Source organism: Ranitomeya imitator, chromosome 5 (genome assembly GCF_032444005.1).
Source record: "Ranitomeya imitator isolate aRanImi1 chromosome 5, aRanImi1.pri, whole genome shotgun sequence".
NCBI classification, from domain to species: domain Eukaryota; kingdom Metazoa; phylum Chordata; class Amphibia; order Anura; family Dendrobatidae; genus Ranitomeya; species Ranitomeya imitator.
The window spans coordinates 713,420,880-713,441,027 of record NC_091286.1 but is presented as its reverse complement, the minus strand read 5'-3'; the positions used below and the strand labels follow the sequence as shown (position 1 = coordinate 713,441,027).

Sequence of the window (20,148 nt, the reverse complement as noted above, 5' to 3'; positions counted from 1 at the left end):
AGGTCCTTCTCAAAAAATTAGCATATAGTGTTAAATTTCATTATTTACCATAATGTAATGATTACAATTAAACTTTCATATATTATAGATTCATTATCCACCAACTGAAATTTGTCAGGTCTTTTATTGTTTTAATACTGATGATTTTGGCATACAACTCCTGATAACCCAAAAAACCTGTCTCAATAAATTAGCATATCAAGAAAAGGTTCTCTAAACGACCTATTACCCTAATCTTCTGAATCAACTAATTAACTCTAAACACAAGCAAAAGATACCTGAGGCTTTTATAAACTCCCTGCCTGGTTCATTACTCAAAACCCCCATCATGGGTAAGACTAGCGACCTGACAGATGTCAAGAAGGCCATCATTGACACCCCAAGCAAGAGGGTAAGACCCAGAAAGAAATTTCTCAACAAATAGGCTGTTCCCAGAGTGCTGTATCAAGGCACCTCAATGGTAAGTCTGTTGGAAGGAAACAATGTGGCAGAAAACGCTGTACAACGAGAAGAGGAGACCGGACCCTGAGGAAGATTGTGGAGAAGTGGAAACATCCAGAGCCACCGTGCACAGGCGTGTGCAGGAAATGGGCTACAGGTGCCGCATTCCCCAGGTAAAGCCACTTTTGAACCATAAACAGCGGCAGAGGCGCCTGACCTGGGCTACAGAGAAGCAGCACTGGACTGTTGCTAAGTGGTCCCAAGTACTTTTTTCTGATGAAAGCAAATTTTGCATGTCATTCGGAAATCAAGGTGCCAGAGTCTGGAGGAAGACTGGGGAGAAGGAAATGCCAAAATGCCTGAAGTCCAGTGTCAAGTACCCACAGTCAGTGATGGTGTGGGGTGCCATGTCAGCTGCTGGTGTTGGTCCACTGTGTTTCATCAAGGGCAGGGTCAATGCAGCTAGCTATCAGGAGATTTTGGAGCACTTCATGCTTCCATCGGCTGAAATGCTTTATGGAGATGAAGATTTCATTTTTCAGCACGACCTGGCACCTGCTCACAGTGCCAAAACCACTGGTAAATGGTTTACTGACCATGGTATTACTGTGCTCAATTGGCCTGCCAACTCTCCTGACCTGAACCCCATAGAGAATCTGTGGGATATTGTGAAGAGAAAGTTGAGAGACGCAAGACCCAACACTCTGGATGAGCTTAAGGCCGCTATTGAAGCATCCTGGGCCTCCATAACATCTCAGCAGTGTCACAGGCTGATTGCCTCCATGCCACGCCGCATTGAAGCAGTCATTTCTGCCAAAGGATTCCCGACCAAGTATTGAGTGCATAACTGAACATTATTATTTGATGGTTTTTTTGTTTGTTATTAAAAAACACTTTTATTTGATTGGATGGGTGAAATATGCTAATTTATTGAGACAGGTTTTTTGGGTTATCAGGAGTTGTATGCCAAAATCATCAGTATTAAAACAATAAAAGACCTGACAAATTTCAGTTGGTGGATAATGAATCTATAATATATGAAAGTTTAATTGTAATCATTACATTATGGTAAATAATGAAATTTAACACTATATGCTAATTTTTTGAGAAGGACCTGTATATACAGCGGCCCCATGTGATGTATATACAGCGGTCCCATGTGATGTATATACAGCGGTCCCCATGTGATGTATATACAGTGGCCCCATGTGATGTATATACAGCGGTCCCCATGTGATGTATATACAGCGGTCCCCATGTGATGTATATACAGCGGTCCCCATGTGATGTATATACAGTGGCCCCATGTGATGTATATACAGCGGTCCCCATGTGATGTATTTACAGCGGTCCCCATGTGATGTATATACAGTGGCCCCATGTGATGTATATACAGTGGCCCCATGTGATGTATATACAGCGGTCCCCATGTGATGTATATACAGCGGTCCCCATGTGATGTATATACAGCGGTCCCCATGTGATGTATATACAGCGGTCCCCATGTGATGTATATACAGCGATCTCCATGTGATGTATATACAGTGGCCCCATGTGATGTATATACAGCGGTCCCCATGTGATGTATATACAGCGGTCTCCATGTGATGTATATACAGTGGCCCCATGTGATGTATATACAGCGGTCCCCATGTGATGTACATACAGCGGTCCCCATGTGATGTATATACAGCGGTCCCAGTGCCCCATGTGATGTATATACAGCGGTCCCAGTGCCCCCATGTGATGTATATACAGCGGTCCCCATGTGATGTATATACAGCGGTCTCCATGTGATGTATATACAGCGGTCCCCATGTGATGTATATACAGTGGCCCCATGTGATGTATATACAGTGGTCCCATGTGATGTATATACAGCGGTCCCCATGTGATGTATATACAGCGGTCTCCATGTGATGTATATACAGCGGTCCCAGTGCCCCATATGATGTATATACAGTGGTCCCATGTGATGTATATACAGCGGTCCCCATGTGATGTATATACAGCGGTCTCCATGTGATGTATATACAGCGGTCCCAGTGCCCCATGTGATGTATATACAGCGGTCCCCATGTGATGTATATACAGTGGTCCCATGTGATGTATATACAGCGGTCTCCATGTGATGTATATACAGCGGTCCCAGTGCCCCATGTGATGTATATACAGCGGTCCCAGTGCCCCATGTGATGTATATACAGCGGTCTCCATGTGATTTATATACAGCGGTCCCAGTGCCCCATGTGATGTATATACAGCGGTCTCCATGTGATTTATATACAGCGGTCCCAGTGCCACATGTGATGTATATACAGCGGTCCCCATGTGATGTATATACAGTGGTCCCATGTGATGTATATACAGCGGTCTCCATGTGATGTATATACAGCGGTCCCAGTGCCCCCATGTGATGTATATACAGCGGTCTCCATGTGATGTATATACAGCGGTCCCAGTGCCCCATGTGATGTATATACAGCAGTCCCAGTGCCCCCATGTGATATATATACAGCGGTCCCCATGTGATGTATATACAGCGGTCTCCATGTGAGTATATACAGTGGCCCCATGTGATGTATATACAGCGGTCCCCATGTGATGTATATACAGCGGTCCCAGTGCCCCATGTGATGTATATACAGCGGTCCCCGTGCCCCCATGTGATGTATATACAGCGGTCCCCGTGCCCCCATGTGATGTATATACAGCGGTCCCCATGTGATGTATATACAGCGGTCCCCATGTGATGTATATACAGCGGTCCCCATGTGATGTATATACAGTGGCCCCATGTGATGTATATACAGTGGTACCATGTGATGTATATACAGCAGTCCCCATGTGATGCATATACAGCGGTCTCCATGTGATGTATATACAGCGGTCCCAGTGCCCCATGTGATGTATATACAGTGGTCCCATGTGATGTATATACAGCGGTCCCCATGTGATGTATATACAGCGGTCTCCATGTGATGTATATACAGCGGTCCCAGTGCCCCATGTGATGTATATACAGCGGTCCCAGTGCCCCATGTGATGTATATACAGCGGTCTCCATGTGATGTATATACAGCGGTCCCAGTGCCCCATGTGATGTATATACAGCGGTCCCAGTGCCCCCATGTGATGTATATACAGCGGTCCCCATGTGATGTATATACAGCGGTCCCCATGTGATGTATATACAGCGGTCCCCATGTGATGTATATACAGTGGTCCCAGTGCCCCATGTGATGTACATACAGCGGTCCCAGTGCCCCCATGTGATGTATATACAGCGGTCCCCATGTGATGTATATACAGCGGTCTCCATGTGATGTATATACAGCGGTCCCCATGTGATGTATATACAGTGGCCCCATGTGATGTATATACAGCGGTCCCCATGTGATGTATATACAGCGGTCTCCATGTGATGTATATACAGCGGTCCCAGTGCCCCATGTGATGTATATACAGTGGTCCCATGTGATGTATATACAGCGGTCCCCATGTGATGTATATACAGCGGTCTCCATGTGATGTATATACAGCGGTCCCAGTGCCCCATGTGATGTATATACAGCGGTCCCCATGTGATGTATATACAGTGGTCCCATGTGATGTATATACAGCGGTCTCCATGTGATGTATATACAGCGGTCCCAGTGCCCCATGTGATGTATATACAGCGGTCCCAGTGCCCCCATGTGATGTATATACAGCGGTCCCCATGTGATGTATATACAGCGGTCTCCATGTGATGTATATACAGCGGTCCCCATGTGATGTATATACAGTGGCCCCATGTGATGTATATACAGTGGTCCCATGTGATGTATATACAGCGGTCCCCATGTGATGTATATACAGCGGTCTCCATGTGATGTATATACAGCGGTCCCAGTGCCCCAAGTGATGGATATACAGTGGTCCCATGTGATGTATATACAGCGGTCCCCATGTGATTTATATACAGCGGTCCCAGTGCCCCATGTGATGTATATACAGCGGTCCCCATGTGATTTATATACAGCGGTCCCAGTGCCCCAAGTGATGGATATACAGCGGTCCCCATGTGATGTATATACAGCGGTCTCCATGTGATTTATATACAGCGGTCCCAGTGCCCCATGTGATGTATATACAGCGGTCCCCATGTGATGTATATACAGTGGTCCCATGTGATGTATATACAGCGGTCTCCATGTGATGTATATACAGCGGTCCCAGTGCCCCATGTGATGTATATACAGCGGTCCCAGTGCCCCCATGTGATGTATATACAGCGGTCTCCATGTGATGTATATACAGCGGTCCCAGTGCCCCATGTGATGTATATACAGCGGTCCCAGTGCCCCCATGTGATATATATACAGCGGTCCCCATGTGATGTATATACAGCGGTCTCCATGTGAGTATATACAGTGGCCCCATGTGATGTATATACAGCGGTCCCCATGTGATGTATATACAGCGGTCCCAGTGCCCCATGTGATGTATATACAGCGGTCCCCGTGCCCCCATGTGATGTATATACAGCGGTCCCCATGTGATGTATATACAGCGGTCCCCATGTGATGTATATACAGTGGCCCCATGTGATGTATATACAGTGGCCCCATGTGATGTATATACAGTGGTACCATGTGATGTATATACAGCGGTCCCCATGTGATGCATATACAGCGGTCTCCATGTGATGTATATACAGCGGTCCCAGTGCCCCATGTGATGTATATACAGTGGTCCCATGTGATGTATATACAGCGGTCCCCATGTGATGTATATACAGCGGTCCCAGTGCCCCATGTGATGTATATACAGCGGTCCCCATGTGATGTATATACAGTGGTCCCATGTGATGTATATACAGCTGTCTCCATGTGATGTATATACAGCGGTCCCAGTGCCCCATGTGATGTATATACAGCGGTCCCAGTGCCCCCATGTGATGTATATACAGCGGTCCCCATGTGATGTATATACAGCGGTCTCCATGTGATGTATATACAGCAGTCCCCATGTGATGTATATACAGTGGCCCCATGTGATGTATATACAGTGGTCCCATGTGATGTATATACAGCGGTCTCCATGTGATGTATATACAGCGGTCCCAGTGCCCCATGTGATGTATATACAGCAGTCCCCATGTGATGTATATACAGCGGTCCCCATGTGATGTATATACAGTGGCCCCATGTGATGTATATACAGTGGCCCCATGTGATGTATATACAGTGGCCCCATGTGATGTATATACAGCGGTCTACATGTGATGTATATACAGCGGTCCCAGTGCCCCATGTGATGTATATACAGTGGTCCCATGTGATGTATATACAGAGGTCCCCATGTGATGTATATACAGCGGTCTCCATGTGATGTATATACAGCGGTCCCATGTGATGTATATACAGCGGTCCCCATGTGATGTATATACAGCGGTCCCATGTGATGTATATACAGCGGTCCCCATGTGATGTATATACAGCGGTCTCCATGTGATGTATATACAGCGGTCTCCATGTGATGTATATACAGCGGTCTCCATGTGATGTATATACAGCGGTCTCCATGTGATGTATATACAGTGGTCCCATGTGATGTATATACAGCGGTCTCCATGTGATGTATATACAGCGGTCCCAGTGCCCCATGTGATGTATATACAGCGGTCCCAGTGCCCCCATGTGATGTATATACAGCGGTCCCCATGTGATGTATATACAGCGGTCTCCATGTGATGTATATACAGTGGCCCCATGTGATGTATATACAGCGGTCTCCATGTGATGTATATTCAGCGGTCCCCATGTGATGTATATACAGCGGTCCCCATGTGATGTATATACAGCGGTCCCCATGTGATGTATATACAGCGGTCCCCATGTGATGTATATACAGCGGTCCCAGTGCCCCATGTGATGTATATACAGCGGTCCCCATGTGATGTATATACAGCGGTCCCCATGTGATGTATATACAGTGGCCCCATGTGATGTATATACAGTGGCCCCATGTGATGTATAGACAGCGGTCTCCATGTGATGTATATACAGCGGTCCCAGTGCCCCATGTGATGTATATACAGTGGTCCCATGTGATGTATATACAGCGGTCCCCATGTGATGTATATACAGCGGTCTCCATGTGATATATATATACAGCGGTCCCCATGTGATGTATATACAGCGGTCTCCATGTGATGTATATACAGCGGTCTCCATGTGATGTATATACAGCGGTCTCCATGTGATGTATATACAGCGGTCTCCATGTGATGTATATACAGCGGTCCCAGTGCCCCATGTGATGTATATACAGCGGTCTCCATGTGATGTATATACAGCGGTCCCAGTGCCCCATGTGATGTATATACAGCGGTCCCCATGTGATGTATATACAGTGCCCCCATGTGATGTATATACAGCGGTCTCGATGTGATGTATATACAGCGGTCCCAGTGCCCCATGTGATGTATATACAGCGGTCCCAGTGCCCCCATGTGATGTATATACAGCGGTCCCCATGTGATGTATATACAGAGGTCTCCATGTGATGTATATACAGCGGTCCCCATGTGATGTATATACAGCGGTCCCCATGTGATGTATATTCAGCGGTCCCCATGTGATGTATATACAGCGGTCCCCATGTGATGTATATACAGCGGTCCCCATGTGATGTATATACAGCGGTCCCAGTGCCCCATGTGATGTATATACAGCGGTCCCAGTGCCCCCATGTGATGTATATACAGCGGTCCCCATGTGATGTATATACAGCGGTCTCCATGTGATGTATATACAGCGGTCCCCATGTGATTTATATACAGTGGCCCCATGTGATGTATATACAGTGGTCCCATGTGATGTATATACAGCGGTCCCCATGTGATGTATATACAGCGGTCTCCATGTGATGTATATACAGCGGTCCCAGTGCCCCATGTGATGTATATACAGTGGTCCCATGTGATGTATATACAGCGGTCCCCATGTGATGTATATACAGCGGTCTCCATGTGATGTATATATAGCGGTCCCAGTGCCCCATGTGATGTATATACAGCGGTACCAGTGCCCCCATGTGATGTATATACAGCGGTCCCTATGTGATGTATATACAGCGGTCTCCATGTGATGTATATACAGCGGTCCCCATGTGATGTATATACAGTGGCCCCATGTGATGTATATACAGCGGTCTCCATGTGATGTATATACAGCGGTCCCAGTGCCCCATGTGATGTATATACAGTGGTCCCATGTGATGTATATACAGCGGTCCCCATGTGATGTATATACAGCGGTCTCCATGTGATGTATATACAGCGGTCTCCATGTGATGTATATACAGCGGTCTCCATGTGATGTATATACAGCGGTCCCAGTGCCCCATGTGATGTATATACAGTGGTCCCATGTGATGTATATACAGCGGTCCCTGTGTGATGTATATACAGCGGTCTCCATGTGATGTATATACAGCGGTCCCAGTGCCCCATGTGATGTATATACAGCGGTCCCCATGTGATGTATATACAGCGGTCCCCATGTGATGTATATACAGCGGTCCCCATGTGATGTATATACAGTGGCCCCATGTGAAGTATATACAGCGGTCCCCATGTGATGAATATACAGCGGTCTCCATGTGATGTATATACAGCGGTCCCAGTGCCCCATGTGATGTACATACAGCGATCTCCATGTGATGTATATACAGCGGTCCCAGTGCCCCATGTGATGTATATACAGCGGTCCTCATGTGATGTATATACAGTGGCCCCATGTGATGTATATACAGCGGTCTCCATGTGATGTATATACAGCGGTCCCAGTGCCCCATGTGATGTATATACAGCGGTCCCCATGTGATGTATATACAGCGGTCTCCATGTGATGTATATACAGCGGTCCCCATGTGATGTATATACAGTGGCCCCATGTGATGTATATACAGTGGCCCCATGTGATGTATATACAGCGGTCTCCATGTGATGTATATACAGCGGTCCCAGTGCCCCATGTGATGTATAAACAGTGGTCCCATGTGATGTATATACAGCGGTCCCCATGTGATGTATATACAGCGGTCTCCATGTGATATATATACAGCGGTCCCATGTGATGTATATACAGCGGTCCCCATGTGATGTATATACAGCGGTCCCAGTGCCCCATGTGATGTATATACAGCGGTCCCCATGTGATGTATATACAGCGGTCCCCGTGCCCCATGTGATGTATATACAGCGGTCCCCATGTGATGTATATACAGTGGTCCCATGTGATGTATATACAGTGGTCCCCATGTGATGTATATACAGCGGTCTCCATGTGATGTATATACAGCAGTCTCCATGTGATGTATATACAGCGGTCCCAGTGCCCCATGTGATGTATATACAGCGGTCCCCATGTGATGTATATACAGTGGTCCCATGTGATGTATATACAGCGGTCCCCATGTGATGTATATACAGCGGTCCCAGTGCCCCATGTGATGTATATACAGCGGTCCCAGTGCCCCCATGTGATGTATATACAGCGGTCTCCATGTGATGTATATACAGCGGTCCCAGTGCCCCCATGTGATGTATATACAGCGGTCTCCATGTGATGTATATACAGCGGTCCCCATGTGATGTATATACAGCGGTCTCCATGTGATGTATATACAGTGGCCCCATGTGATGTATATACAGCGGTCCCCATGTGATGTATATACAGAGGTCCCCATGTGATGTATATACAGCGGTCCCCATGTGATGTATATACAGCGGTCCCCATGTGATGTATATACAGCGGTCCCAGTGCCCCATGTGATGTATATACAGCGGTCCCAGTGCCCCCATGTGATGTATATACAGCGGTCCCCATGTGATGTATATACAGCGGTCTCCATGTGATGTATATACAGCGGTCCCCATGTGATGTATATACAGTGGCCCCATGTGATGTATAAACAGTGGTCCCATGTGATGTATATACAGTGGTCCCATGTGATGTATATACAGCGGTCCCCATGTGATGTATATACAGCGGTCTCCATGTGATGTATATACAGTGGTCCCAGTGCCCCATGTGATGTATATACAGCGGTCCCATGTGATGTATATACAGCGGTCCCCATGTGATGTATATACAGCGGTCTCCATGTGATGTATATACAGCGGTCCCAGTGCCCCATGTGATGTATATACAGCGGTCCCCATGTGATGTATATACAGTGGTCCCATGTGATGTATATACAGCGGTCTCCATGTGATGTATATACAGCGGTCCCAGTGCCCCATGTGATGTATATACAGCGGTCCCAGTGCCCCCATGTGATGTATATACAGCGGTCCCCATGTGATGTATATACAGCGGTCTCCATGTGATGTATATACAGCGGTCCCCATGTGATGTATATACAGTGGCCCCATGTGATGTATATACAGTGGTCCCATGTGATGTATATACAGCGGTCTCCATGTGATGTATATACAGCGGTCTCCATGTGATGTATATACAGCGGTCCCAGTGCCCCATGTGATGTATATACAGTGGTCCCATGTGATGTATATACAGCGGTCCCCATGTGATGTATATACAGCGGTCTCCATGTGATGTATATACAGCGGTCCCAGTGCCCCATGTGATGTATATACAGCGGTCCCCATGTGATGTATATACAGTGGTCCCATGTGATGTATATACAGCGGTCTCCATGTGATGTATATACAGCGGTCTCCATGTGATGTATATACAGCGGTCCCAGTGCCCCATGTGATGTATATACAGCGGTCCCAGTGCCCCCATGTGATGTATATACAGCGGTCTCCATGTGATGTATATACAGCGGTCCCAGTGCCCCATGTGATGTATATACTGCGGTCCCAGTGCCCCCATGTGATGTATATACAGTGGTCCCCATGTGATGTATATACAGCGGTCTCCATGTGATGTATATACAGTGGCCCCATGTGATGTATATACAGCGGTCCCAGTGCCCCCATGTGATGTATATACAGCGGTCCCCATGTGATGTATATACAGCGGTCTCCATGTGATGTATATACAGCGGTCCCCATGTGATGTATATACAGTGGCCCCATGTGATGTATATACAGTGGTCCCATGTGATGTATATACAGCGGTCCCCATGTGATGTATATACAGCGGTCTCCATGTGATGTATATACAGCGGTCCCAGTGCCCCATGTGATGTATATACAGTGGTCCCATGTGATGTATATACAGCGGTCCCCATGTGATGTATATACAGCGGTCTCCATGTGATGTATATACAGCGGTCTCCATGTGATGTATATACAGCGGTCCCAGTGCCCCATGTGATGTATATACAGCGGTCCCCATGTGATGTATATACAGTGGTCCCATGTGATGTATATACAGCGGTCTCCATGTGATGTATATACAGCGGTCCCAGTGCCCCATGTGATGTATATACAGCGGTCCCAGTGCCTCCATGTGATGTATATACAGCGGTCCCCATGTGATGTATATACAGCGGTCTCCATGTGATGTATAAACAGTGGCCCCATGTGATGTATATACAGTGGTCCCATGTGATGTATATACAGCGGTCTCCATGTGATGTATATACAGCGGTCCCAGTGCCCCATGTGCTGTATATACAGCGGTCCCCATGTGATGTATATACAGCGGTCTCCATGTGATGTATATACAGCGGTCCCCATGTGATGTATATACAGTGGTCCCATGTGATGTATATACAGCGGTCTCCATGTGATGTATATACAGCGGTCCCAGTGCCCCATGTGATGTATATACAGCGGTCTCCATGTGATGTATATACAGCGGTCCCCATGTGATGTATATACAGTGGCCCCATGTGATGTATATACAGTGGCCCCATGTGATGTATATACAGCGGTCTCCATGTGATGTATATACAGCGGTCCCAGTGCCCCATGTGATGTATATGCAGTGGTCCCATGTGATGTATATACAGCGGTCCCCATGTGATGTATATACAGCGGTCTCCATGTGATGTATATACAGCGGTCCCCATGTGATGTATATACAGCGGTCCCAGTGCCCCATGTGATGTATATATAGCGGTCCCCATGTGATGTATATACAGTGGTCCCCTGTGATGTATATACAGCGGTCTCCATGTGATGTATATACAGCGGTCCCAGTGCCCCCATGTGATGTATATAAAGCGGTCCCAGTGCCCCCATGTGATGTATATACAGCGGTCCCAGTGCCCCCATGTGATGTATATACAGCGGTCCCAGTGCCCCCATGTGATGTATATACAGCGGTCCCAGTGCCCCCATGTGATGTATATACAGCGGTCCCAGTGCCCCCATGTGATGTATATACAGCGGTCCCAGTGCCCCCATGTGATGTATATACAGAGGTCCCAGTGCCCCCATGTGATGTATATACAGCGGTCCCCATGTGATGTATATACAGCGGTCTCCATGTGATGTATATACAGCGGTCCCCATGTGATGTATATACAGTGGTCCCATGTGATGTATATACAGCGGTCTCCATGTGATGTATATACAGCGGTCCCAGTGCCCCATGTGATGTATATACAGCGGTCTCCATGTGATGTATATACAGCGGTCCCCATGTGATGTATATACAGCGGTCTCCATGTGATGTATATACAGCGGTCCCAGTGCCCCATGTGATGTATATACAGCGGTCCCAGTGCCCCCATGTGATGTATATACAGCGGTCTCCATGTGATGTATATACAGCGGTCCCAGTGCCCCATGTGATGTATATACAGCGGTCCCAGTGCCCCCATGTGATGTATATACAGCGGTCCCCATTTGATGTATATACAGCGGTCTCCATGTGATGTATATACAGTGGCCCCATGTGATGTATATACAGCGGTCCCCATGTGATGTATATACAGCGGTCCCCATGTGATGTATATACAGCGGTCCCAGTGCCCCATGTTATGTATATACAGCGGTCCCAGTGCCCCCATGTTATGTATATACAGCGGTCCCCATGTGATGTATATACAGTGGTCCCATGTGATGTATATACAGCGGTCCCCATGTGATGTATATACAGCGGTCTCCATGTGATGTATATACAGCGGTCCCAGTGCCCCATGTGATGTATATACAGTGGTCCCATGTGATGTATATAGAGTGGTCCCATGTGATGTATATACAGCGGTCTCCATGTGATGTATATACAGCGGTCCCAGTGCCCCATGTGATGTATATACAGCGGTCCCCATGTGATGTATATACAGTTGTCCCATGTGATGTATATACAGCGGTCTCCATGTGATGTATATACAGCGGTCCCAGTGCCCCCATGTGATGTATATACAGCGGTCCCCATGTGATGTATATACAGCGGTCTCCATGTGATGTATATACAGCGGTCCCCATGTGATGTATATACAGTGGCCCCATGTGATGTATAAACAGTGGTCCCATGTGATGTATATACAGCGGTCTCCATGTGATGTATATACAGCGGTCCCAGTGCCCCATGTGATGTATATACAGCGGTCCCCATGTGATGTATATACAGCGGTCTCCATGTGATGTATATACAGCGGTCCCCATGTGATGTATATACAGTGGCCCCATGTGATGTATATACAGTGGCCCCATGTGATGTATATACAGCGGTCTCCATGTGATGTATATACAGCGGTCCCAGTGCCCCATGTGATGTATATGCAGTGGTCCCATGTGATGTATATACAGCGGTCCCCATGTGATGTATATACAGCGGTCTCCATGTGATGTATATACAGCGGTCCCCATGTGATGTATATACAGCGGTCCCAGTGCCCCATGTGATGTATATACAGCGGTCCCCATGTGATGTATATACAGTGGTCCCATGTGATGTATATACAGCGGTCTCCATGTGATGTATATACAGCGGTCCCAGTGCCCCCATGTGATGTATATACAGCGGTCCCAGTGCCCCCATGTGATGTATACACAGCGGTCCCAGTGCCCCCATGTGATGTATATACAGCGGTCCCAGTGCCCCCATGTGATGTATATACAGCGGTCCCAGTGCCCCTATATGATGTATATACAGCGGTCCCCATGTGATGTACATACTGCGGTCTCCATGTGATGTATATACAGCGGTCCCCATGTGATGTATATACAGTGGTCCCATGTGATGTATATACAGCGGTCTCCATGTGATGCATATACAGCGGTCCCAGTGCCCCATGTGATGTATATACAGCGGTCCCCATGTGATGTATATACAGCGGTCTCCATGTGATGTATATACAGCGGTCCCCATGTGATGTATATACAGTGGCCCCATGTGATGTATATACAGTGGCCCCATGTGATGTATATACAGTGGTCTCCATGTGATGTATATACAGCGGTCCCAGTGCCCCATGTGATGTATATGCAGTGGTCCCATGTGATGTATATACAGCGGTCCCCATGTGATGTATATACAGTGGCCCCATGTGATGTATATACAGCGGCCCCATGTGATGTATATACAGCGGTCTCCATGTGATGTATGTACAGCGGTCCCAGTGCCCCATGTGATGTATATACAGCGGTCCCCATGTGATGTATATACAGCGGTCTCAATGTGATGTATATACAGCGGTCCCCATGTGATGTATATACAGTGGCCCCATGTGATGTATATACAGTGGCACCATGTGATGTATATACAGTGGCACCATGTGATGTATATACAGCGGTCTCCATGTGATGTATATACAGCGGTCCCAGTGCCCCATGTGATGTATATGCAGTGGTCCCATGTGATGTATATACAGCGGTCCCCATGTGATGTATATACAGTGGCTCCATGTGATGTATATACAGTGGTCCCATGTGATGTATATACAGCGGTCTCCATGTGATGTGTATACAGCGGTCCCAGTGCCCCATGTGATGTATATACAGCGGTCTCCATGTGATGTATATACAGCGGTCTCCATGTGATGTATATACAGCGGTCTCCATGTGATGTATATATAGCGGTCTCCATGTGATGTATATACAGCGGTCTCCATGTGATGTATATACAGCGGTCTCCATGTGATGTATATACAGCGGTCTCCATGTGATGTATATACAGCGGTCTCCATGTGATGTATATACAGCGGTCCCCATGTGATGTATATACAGCGGTCCCCATGTGATGTATATACAGCGGTCTCCATGTGATGTATATACAGCGGTCTCCATGTGATGTATATACAGCGGTCCCCATGTGATGTATATACAGTGGCCCCATGTGATGTATATACAGTGGTCCCATGTGATGTATATACAGCGGTCTCCATGTGATGTATATACAGCGGTCCCAGTGCCCCATGTGATGTATATACAGCGGTCCCCATGTGATGTATATACAGCAGTCTCCATGTGATGCATATACAGCGGTCCCCATGTGATGTATATACAGTGGCCCCATGTGATGTATATACAGCGGTCCCAGTGCCCCATGTGATGTATATGCAGTGGTCCCATGTGATGTATATACAGCGGTCCCCATGTGATGTATATACAGCGGTCTCCATGTGATGTATATACAGCGGTCCCCATGTGATGTATATACAGCGGTCCCAGTGCACCATGTGATGTATATACAGCGGTCCCCATGTAATGCATATACAGTGGTCCCATGTGATGTATATACAGCGGTCTCCATGTGATGTATATACAGCGGTCCCAGTGCCCCCATGTGATGTATATACAGCGGTCCCAGTGCCCCCATGTGATGTATACACAGCGGTCCCAGTGCCCCCATGTGATGTATATACAGCGGTCCCAGTGCCCCCATGTGATGTATATACAGCGGTCCCAGTGCCCCCATATGATGTATATACAGCGGTCCCCATGTGATGTATATACAGCGGTCTCCATGTGATGTATATACAGCGGTCCCCATGTGACGTATATACAGTGGTCCCATGTGATGTATATACAGCGGTCTCCATGTGATGTATATACAGCGGTCCCAGTGCCCCATGTGATGTATATACAGCGGTCCCCATGTGATGTATATACAGCGGTCTCCATGTGATGTATATACAGCGGTCCCCATGTGATGTATATACAGTGGCCCCATGTGATGTATATACAGTGGTCTCCATGTGATGTATATACAGCGGTCCCAGTGCCCCATGTGATGTATATGCAGTGGTCCCATGTGATGTATATACAGCGGTCCCCATGTGATGTATATACAGTGGCCCCATGTGATGTATATACAGTGGTCCCATGTGATGTATATACAGTGGTCCCATGTGATGTATATACAGCGGTCCCAGTGCCCCATGTGATGTATATACAGCGGTCCCCATGTGATGTATATACAGCGGTCTCAATGTGATGTATATACAGCGGTCCTCATGTGATGTATATACAGCGGTCCCCATGTGATGTATATACAGCGGTCCCCATGTGATGTATATACAGTGGCCCCATGTGATGTATATACAGTGGCCCCATGTGATGTATATACAGTGGCCCCATGTGATGTATATACAGTGGCCCCATGTGATGTATATACAGCGGTCTCCATGTGATGTATATACAGCGGTCCCAGTGCCCCATGTGATGTATATGCAGTGGTCCCATGTGATGTATATACAGCAGTCCCCATGTGATGTATATACAGTGGCTCCATGTGATGTATATACAGTGGTCCCATGTGATGTATATACAGCGGTCTCCATGTGATGTGTATACAGCGGTCCCAGTGCCCCATGTGATGTATAAACAGCGGTCTCCATGTGATGTATATACAGCGGTCTCCATGTGATGTATATACAGCGGTCTCCATGTGATGTATATACAGCGGTCTCCATGTGATGTATATACAGCGGTCTCCATGTGATGTATAGACAGCGGTCCCAGTGCCCCCATGTGACGTATATACAGCGGTCCCAGTGCCCCCATGTGATGTATATACAGCGGTCCCAGTGCCCCCATGTGATGTATATACAGTGGCCCCATGTGATGTATATACAGCGGTCCCCATGTGATGTATATACAGTGGTCCCCATGTGATGTATATACAGCGGTCCCCATGTGATGTATATACAGTGGCCCCATGTGATGTATATACAGCGGTCCCAGTGCCCCATGTGATGTATATACAGTGGTCCCCATGTGATGTATATACAGTGGCCCCATGTGATGTATATACAGCGGTCTCCATGTGATGTATATACAGTGGCCCCATGTGATGTATATACAGCGGTCCCAGTGCCCCATGTGATGTATATACAGTGGTCCCCATGTGATGTATATACAGTGGCCCCATGTGATGTATATACAGCGGTCTCCATGTGATGTATATACAGTGGCCCCATGTGATGTATATACAGTGGCCCCATGTGATGTATATACAGCGGTCCCCATGTGATGTATATACAGCGGCCCCATGTGATGTATATACAGTGGTCCCCATGTGATGTATATACAGTGGTCCCCATGTGATGTATATACAGTGGTCCCCATGTGATGTATATACAGTGGTCCCCATGTGATGTATATACAGTGGCCCCCATGTGATGTATATACAGTGGTCCCCATGTGATGTATATACAGCGGCCCCATGTGATGTATATACAGTGGTCCCCATGTGATGTATATACAGTGGTCCCCATGTGATGTATATACAGTGGTCCCCATGTCCTCCGGCTACTTCACCCTCTGATGTATATACAGTGGTCCCCATGTGATGTATATACAGTGGTCCCCATGTGATGTATATACAGCGGCCCCATGTGATGTATATACAGTGGTCCCCATGTGATGTATATACAGTGGTCCCCATGTGATGTATATACGGTGGCCCCCATGTGATGTATATACAGTGGTCCCCATGTCCTCCGGCTACTTCACCCTCTGATGTATATACAGTGGTCCCCATGTGATGTATATACAGTGGTCCCCATGTGATGTATATACAGCGGCCCCATGTGATGTATATACAGTGGTCCCCATGTGATGTATATACAGTGGTCCCCATGTGATGTATATACAGTGGTCCCCATGTGATGTATATACAGTGGCCCCCATGTGATGTATATACAGTGGTCCCCATGTGATGTACATACAGTGGTCCCCATGTGATGTATATACAGTGGTCCCCATGTCCTCCGGCTACTTCACCCTCTGATGTATATACAGCGGCCCCATGTGATGTATATACAGTGGTCCCCATGTGATGTATATACAGCGGTCCCCATGTGATGTATATACAGTGGCCCCCATGTGATGTATATACAGTGGCCCCCATGTGATGTATATACAGTGGTCCCCATGTGATGTATATACAGCGGTCCCCATGTGATGTATATACAGTGGCCCCCATGTGATGTATATACAGCGGCCCCCATGTGATGTATATACAGCGGTCCCCATGTGATGTATATACAGCGGTCCCCATGTGATGTATATACAGTGGCCCCCATGTGATGTATATACAGTGGCCCCCATGTGATGTATATACAGCGGTCCCCATGTGATGTATATACAGTGGTCCCCATGTGATGTATATACAGTGGTCCCCATGTGATGTATATACAGTGGTCCCCATGTGATGTATATACAGCGGTCCCCATGTGATGTATATACAGTGGCCCCCATGTGATGTATATACAGCGGCCCCCATGTGATGTATATACAGCGGTCCCCGTGCCCCCATGTGATGTATATACAGTGGTCCCCATGTGATGTATATACAGTGGCCCCCATGTGATGTATATACAGTGGCCCCCATGTGATGTATATACAGTGGTCCCCATGTGATGAATATACAGTGGCCCCATGTGATGTATATACAGTGGTCCCCATGTGATGTATATACAGCGGTCCCATGTGATGTATATACAGCGGTCCCATGTGATGTATATACAGTGGTCCCCATGTGATGTATATACAGTGGCCCCATGTGATGTATATACAGTGGTCCCCATGTGATGTATATACAGTGGTCCCCATGTGATGTATATACAGCGGTCCCCATGTGATGCATATACAGCGGTCCCCATGTGATGTATATACAGTGGTCCCCATGTGATGTATATACAGTGGTCCCCATGTGATGTATATACAGCGGTCCCCATGTGATGTATATACAGCGGTCCCCATGTGATGTATATACAGCGGTCCCCATGTGATGTATATACAGTGGTCCCCATGTGATGTATATACAGCGGTCCCCATGTGATGTATATACAGTGGTCCCCATGTGATGTATATACAGCGGTCCCCATGTGATGTATATACAGTGGTCCCCATGTGATGTATATACAGTGGTCCCCATGTGATGTATATACAGTGGTCCCCATGTGATGTATATACAGTGGTCCCCATGTGATGTATATACAGTGGTCCCCATGTGATGTATATACAGCGGTCCCCATGTGATGTATATACAGTGGCCCCATGTGATGTATATACAGTGGTCCCCATGTGATGTATATACAGCGGTCCCCATGTGATGTATATACAGTGGTCCCCATGTGATGTATATACAGTGGTCCCCATGTGATGTATATACAGTGGTCCCCATGTGATGTATATACAGCGGTCCCCATGTGATGTATATACAGTGGTCCCCATGTGATGTATATACAGTGGTCCCCATGTGATGTATATACAGTGGTCCCCATGTGATGTATATACAGCGGTCCCCATGTGATGTATATACAGTGGTCCCCATGTGATGTATATACAGTGGTCCCCATGTGATGTATATACAGTGGTCCCCATGTGATGTATATACAGTGGTCCCCATGTGATGTATATACAGTGGCCCCATGTGATGTATATACAGTGGTCCCCATGACCTCCGGCTACTTCACCCTCTATGGAGCACAAGGGCGACACAGACCCCGACTGCCCCCCCCCCCCAGCGCCTCTGTGACGGCACGTGACCACAGCTGCAGGATCACACGGATGAGGGCGCAGATCGGGGCAGCGGTCACCATCGGGCGATCCTGCACAACTCTCATCCGATGTCACCAGTGAGGAAACAACCAGAAGATCCCCGTCTGCTGCTCCCACCACAACCGCCAGCGTGCGCCGCCCTCACCTCATCGCGGAGCCGCCACAGAACACCGGAGCCTCCGACACCGCGACCACCGGAGACCACCGACAACGGAGACCGCGACCCGCTCCTACTGCGCTGCCACAGCGGGCGGAAGACTAGTGACGTCAGCAGCATGTGACCAGAAGGGGCGGAGCTGAGCGGGGAAACGGGGAAAAGTGGCGAACAAGGACCTGTATGACGTCAGAGCCATGTGACCGGGCAAAGGGGCGGGGCTTCTCCGTGACCCGAGGGAGGAGACTAGAGTGTAGATAATAGGAGGAGCCTACGCCCTTCCTATTCCTAACTGCTCCTATGTCACACTCCTCCCTCTCCCCCCCTCCCCCCCTCCTCTTCTCCCCACCTCTCCCCCTCTGCTTCCCATTCCCCTCTATCCCTATTTCCCTCTCAACCTCATTACCTGCTCCTCTCCTTTCCCCCTCCTCCTATTCCACAGAACCCTCTCCCTCCACTCCTCCTCCCCTCTGCCTCGCTCTCCTCTTCTTCCACCCTCCTCTCGTGTTCACCTCGGCCTCTCGCTCGCTCCGCTCACACTATATGCTCCCTGTCAGCCTCTCGCTCGCTCCGCTCACACTATATGCTCCCTGTCAGCCTCTCGCTCGCTGCGCTCACACTATAT

The 20,148-nt window shown here is 47.7% G+C and overlaps 1 protein-coding gene across 2 annotated transcripts in view; it reads right to left on the bottom strand.

Moving 5' to 3' along the window:
- LOC138638937 (zinc finger protein 436-like) overlaps positions 1-19,646 on the bottom strand; it is a 120,440-nt gene extending 100,794 nt beyond the window's left edge. For both annotated transcript variants that reach the window (XM_069728695.1, XM_069728696.1), the window contains exon 1: positions 19,515-19,646. The gene's annotated coding sequence lies outside the window, so the exon portion shown is untranslated. The remainder of the gene's footprint in view (positions 1-19,514) is intronic.
- Between the last annotated feature and the right edge of the window lie 502 nt (positions 19,647-20,148).